Raw genomic sequence first — 6,328 nt, forward strand, 5'->3', positions numbered from 1 at the left:
CCGGCCGTCTCCATGACAACCGGAACATCACTTCCGCTTTTCGGACAGACCATTGCAAGGGCAATGGCCGAACGCCGAATCTAATCACCATCGCGCCCCGGCAATATGGAATAGCCGGGTGTGCACATCAGTGCCTGGGGATTAATTAGTGGCTACCTGGGGGTGCTTCTAGGACAAGCCCTGATTGGTGGATATCTGTACTTAAGGCAGGGAGGGCTTAGCCTCCTTGCCGGTAATAGCGTCCCTGCCTGCTCCTGAGCTATTGTTTGGTGTTGAAACCTTTGGATTGTTTACCTGTGTATGACCTATTGCCTGTCCCTGGATTCTGAACCTTTGCCTGTGACCTTGACCTATTGCCTGTACCTGGACCCTGAACCATTGCCTGTGATCCTGATCCATTGCTTGTCCCCGGATTCTGAACCGTTGCCTGTGAACCTGACCCTGCTGGTACCTGACATCTCCTCCGGTGCTCCGTCCAGTCTGCAGATCGCTGGCCTGCCTCTGTTCCGTGTGTTACCTCCTGTACCTGGGGGCATCTGAGTACCTGTGATCATAACCAGTCTCTACGGGAAAGGCGCCTGCTAAAGGTGAAGACCTCGGCTACCTGTTCTATAAGTTTATGCCGCACTGGTTGTCATAACATTATAACTGGCCAGTGAAGATTGGAGGTAATTCCATCATGGATGACAGAGAGCTGAATCTTTCTCAGGCCCAGATCCTAGCTAATCAGATCCAGTCCTTGTCACAAGTAGTACAGAATTTATCACACCGTTTGTCAGCACAGGAAGAGTCCTCTAGAAACCCGCAGCTTTAACAGGCCTCCTCTGGTACTATTACTGAGCCGAAGCTCAACCTGCCCGATCGGTTCTCTGGAAGCAGACCCACCTTTCGCAACTTTAAAGAAAGCTGCAAGTTATATTTCCATTTGAGACCACGCTCTTCTGGCTCTGAACAGCAGAGAGGCGGTGTGGTAATCTCTTTGATTCAGGGCAATCCCCAGTCCTAGGCATTTTCTCTTCCACCAGCGAGCCCCTCCTTGCAAACCGTGGATTCCTTTTTCCAGGCCTTGGGTCTACTATATGACGACCCTGACAGAGTGGCCTCAGCTGAATCAAATCTCTGGGCATTAAGGCAAGGACATCGTTCTGCAGAGGAATATTGTGCAGAATTCAAACGGTGGGCAACCGATAGTGAGTGGGCAACCTGGTGCTTCGGAGCCAGCTCTGTTTAGGTCTTACGGATCAAATCAAGGACTCCTTAGTCCAGTACCCTGCACCAACCTCACTTGAATCTCTGATGCAATTGGTCATCAAAATTGGCCGCAGATTTAAAGAAAGGCCGAGAGGGATACCTCTGTTTCCTCATGCTCTTTTCTGACTCCTTCTGCTGCACCATTTGAAACTGCTGAGCCCATGCAGCTAGGTGCTTATCGTCTCACGCTGGAAGAAAAGACTAGGAGACGTACCTTAGGCCTTTGTCTATATTGTGGCAACAGTGGCCTTCTTCTCCAAAGCTGTCCTAACAAGTCAGACAGGTTGGGAAAAGAGCAGGCCTAGAGAATGTGGAAGAGGTTCGTCTAGGTTTGCAGATAATATCTTCCAAGAATTCCCTCCTGGTTCCTGCGGTAATTTCTTTGGATGCGCAATCTACCCCTGTCTCCGCCTTCCTAGACAACGGTGCTGCCGGAAACTTTCTGGATCTGGACTTCACCCGTTCTTTGAGAGCTCCTGCCATTAAACTCATGTCACCCATCACAGTCTGTGGTCTAGATGGTGGTCCATTGCCTGGTGGAAAGATATGCTTTCAGACACCCCTTTTGCAGCTCTCTGTGGGGGCTCTGCATACTGAGACATTGTCTTTCCATCTAATCAGCTGTCCCTCTGTTCCAGGAATCTTGGGACATCCCTGGCTACTGCTCCATAATCCCGAAATTGATTGGAATAAGGGTGAGATTGTTCGTTGGAGCTCCGCTTGCTGTTCATCTTGCTTGTCTCTTCCTATCTGTATGATCCAGTCTTCACCAGATCAACTACCTCTGCCATATAAAGATTTCCGGGACGTATTTTCTAAGAAAGCCGCTGATACGTTACCTCCTCATCGCGATTATGATTGCGCTATAGACTTAGTTCCTGGTTCCAAATTGCCCAAAGGAAGACTATACTCTCTCTCGGTACCAGAGACTCAAGCCATGGAGGATTATATTAAGGAGGATCTCAAAAAGGGTTTCATTAGGCCCTATAAGTCCCCCGTAGGAGGCGGATTCTTCTTTGTTTCCAAGAAGGATGGGACTCTTCGGCCCTGCATAGATTTCCGTGGCTTAAATTAAATCACCATCAAAAACACCTTACCACTTCCACTCATATCAGTTCTTTTTGATCATCTCAGGGGTGCCTCTGTATTTACCAAGATTGACTTACGCGGAGCTTATAACCTCATTCGTAGCAGAGCTGTCGGTGAATGGAAAACCGCATTTAATACTCACTCAGGCCATTACGAGTACTTAGTCATGCACTTTGGTTTATGCAACACTCCCGCAGTCTTCCAGGACCTGATCAATGATGTCCTTCATGAGTTCTTAGGCTGTTTTGTCGTGGTATATCTGGATGACATCCTGATCTATTCATCATCTTTAGATCTGCATCGCCTTCATGTTCAACAAGTCCTTTTGAAGCTTCGGGAGCATCAACTTTTCGCTAAATTGGAGAAGTGTGAATTTTTGGTCCAGAAAGTCTCATTTCTAGGGTACATCATCTCCTCTGATGGGTTCTCAATGGACCCTAGCAAAGTCCAAGCAATCTTAGATTGGGTGCGGCCAACCAATCTGAAGGCCATCCAAAGATTTCTGGGCTTCACGAACTACTACCGGAGATTTATACATACCTTCTCAGACTTAGTAGCTCCAATTACTGCTCTAACATGTAAAGGAGCGGATACGGCCAACTGGACTCCAGAAGCGATAATTTCTTTCGAAGCACTGAAATCAGGGTTTGCCACCGCTCCCGTCTTAAGACATCCTAATCCTGTGTTGCCTTTTGTGGTTGAAGTGGATGCCTCCGATATGGGCGCAGGAGCTGTTCTGTCTCAGAAGGATCTTCGGGATCGCAAGATGCATCCATGTGCCTATATCTCATGGAAATTCTCTTCTGCCAAAGTTAATTATGACGTAGGTAACCACGAACTCCTGGCCATAAAATGGGCATTTGAAGAATAGCACCACTGGTTGGAGGGGGCAGTGCATACTATTTCTGTCATTACAGATCACAAAAATGTGTTATTCATTGAGTGCATGCCAGACAAGCATGTTGGGCATTGTTTTTCACTCGGTTCAGATTCATTATTTCTTATAGACCTGGTTCAAAAAACATTAAAGCCGACGCACTCTCTCGAAGCTTTGTTTTCTGCCATACTCCACCTGCTGACCCTCTGCCCATTGTTCCTCTCCCCTCAGTTCACGTCGGTATAGCTCAAGACCTTGGAGCCACACTCCGTCAATTACAAAGAATTGCTCCTTCTGAGATCCCTACAAATAGATTGTTTGTTTCTGTTCACCTTAGGAAAACGGTCCTTGCAGAAAGCCATGAAAACAAACTCGCTGGACATCCAGGGATCTCTAAGACTACCGAGTTACTCTCACGCTGGGTCTGGTGGCCCACTCTGTCCTCCGATGTCAAGGAATATGTTCTTTCCTGTGAAGAATGTGCCAAAGGCAAGTCCTCCAGGTCAGTTATTGCCCTTGTCCACTTCAGCTAGACCTTGGACACATTGTTGATCTACTTTGATCTTCGGGCCACAATACTATCTGGATGATCATAGATCGTTTCAGTAAGATGGCCGATTTTGTGCCTTTGCATAGGCTGCCTAATGCCCAAACACTGGCTTTGTTGTTCATCCAACATGTATTTCGTCTCCACAGCCTACCTGAAGGCATCGTCTCTGACCGTGGTTCTTAATTCATTGGCCAGTTTTGGACATCTTTCTGTAACTTGCTAGGTACCACCCACACCAAATATATTAGTTTTTTATTCTACCCACAGAAAAGTCAAATAAAAACATTAACATCAAATTATATTTTACTGACACATCACCCAAAACGCTTATAACTTTTTCCCAACCCCTCATCTAACTCAGATCTGTGAAGGAAGGGTCTGATCTCTTCCTACATTTTCTTAATGCAGGTTTGTTTCCATCATATTGTGCAGTATTAAAATGTTATCCAGCCCTCTTTTCAGTTATCTTAATATGTGTCGTCCAACCATTATTAGCCCTGATTAAATGATGTATATTTTATGCTGCTGCGCCTAACTTGGTACTGCTATGCAAAGTCATGTCTGATGCCCAGATTAATATGCAGAGCCTTACCTGGTGTCCAGCGTAATATGCAAAAACATATCTAGTGCCAAGTCTAATATGCAAAATTTTATCTGTTACCCAGTATAATATGCTGATCCCTATATAGTGTCCAGTCTAATACGCAGAGGTTTATTTAGTGCCCATTCTAATATACATAACCAGTACCCAGTATAATAAGCAGAAAATGTAATAATGCAATTATTACAATGCAATTATGCAATGCTTTATCTGGTGGCCTATCTAATATGCATAGCCACACATGCAGGGCCAGTCTAAGCCACTCTTGGGCATCAGACAGTTGATATCACAGAATGGGAAGAGCTGGTTTAACACATTGGCCCGGAGAGAACAATGTCATAGCAGCCAGAAGATACATATTCCTCCTGCATGTCTGTGTCACACAAGTGTAGAGTTGGCCCTCTGTATGACAGGAACTTTGGCCAAGGGAGAAAATGCCTCCTGTCACGCTTGTCTCGGTTTATTTTTTCATTGACAATTGAGTCTTTAGTATTATTATTTCTGGTCACTGAAATACACATATTATAGCCTGGAGGCAGGTTTGGCTGTAATCCACATTGTGTACATAGCCACACCCAATCTGTTTGCATAATCACATTTTCAGACTTTTACTAGAGAGCCAGTTTACATAGTAAATCCCATTTTCAGTAATATTGATAGTACAAACTTTTCTAAGTTTAATAAGGCTCACACTTGGCATGACCTGATAATTTTTGCTAGTGTTACACAGACTTTGTGTTTTTACGCTGAGACTAGAAGTGCCAGTCCTCCCATTTGTTTATAAATTTATTTACTATTCTGTATTGTATTATACTTAAAATTGCAACAAATAAAGAATAAAAATCAACTTTTTCTTCATTTTATAAAAAGACACATTCACAAAGTTGTCTTCATTCATTTGGTAATTGTGCTCCAGCTATTTGTAAGGCATGCCTCTTTTGAAAATAAAAATGTGACTTCTGTGAATTTGGCCAATGCACTTTCTAAGAAGTGGTTTTCCAGATGCTGATACACTTTCTGAACCCCAGTGTATTCTTTATAAACAATTCTCACTTACTCACCATTCTCAAAATATACCAATTTAATGCCAGTTTCCAGCTCCCCTCCAAGTCATGTATTTCAGACAGCTGGAAAGTTATGTAAACTGAGTAGTGTTGTAGTGGATCTGTCTAATTGTAAGACAATCTAAAAATTACATTACGACTCTCTAAGGTGGTAGATCTAACACACACCAAAGATAATAACCACAAAATAGTTAATTTGGTTGATTTACATTTATGTGTATATGGATTTTTTGGAAGTGAAAAATGACAAGACATTACATTGTCTATACCATAGCCAGAACAAGCCATTTTGCAGCGGTGCAAAGTTCCAGTGATACAAACAGCGATGGATCAACAATCCGGGATCACTCGTTAAACAGACTAGGCTCCCACCTATAGTAGAGGGGGACTAGGTTGCCTAGCAGGTGATTGAAGATTGTCTAGCCATGACCGAACAGGCCAGCCCTTCTCCCAGGTCCAGCCATCAAAGCATTGCACAGAGGATAAAAGATCTGTTAAATCCCCTCACCTCCCTCTGCACACTGGCTGAGGTAGAGGCAAGGGTGTTTCCAACAAGAATAGATAAGTATAGGGGGTGCATTAATGTGTGGGGATATGTGGTAAGCACATCTCCTTCCTGCTGCATATATGGCTTACTGTGTTCCACCAGCCCTAAGTGGGGGTGTGGCAATGCACTGTGTGAGAACATGTGGGGAGTGAATTAATGATAGATAGATAGATAGATAGATAGAGGTCTTTATTAAGGGCAATGTATATGTGATCCTCAAATACTAGAACCACTTCTCCAAATGTTCACCTATAGCAGCCTCCTTTCCAAGGAACTTGATTTGTTCCACAGTATTCAGTTGCCCCCAGGACTTAAGCTAGGGTAGTAGTAGTTAATTAGCAAGTGCCCA

Source organism: Mixophyes fleayi, chromosome 2, assembly GCF_038048845.1.
Source record: "Mixophyes fleayi isolate aMixFle1 chromosome 2, aMixFle1.hap1, whole genome shotgun sequence".
In the NCBI taxonomy this organism is placed as follows: domain Eukaryota; kingdom Metazoa; phylum Chordata; class Amphibia; order Anura; family Limnodynastidae; genus Mixophyes; species Mixophyes fleayi.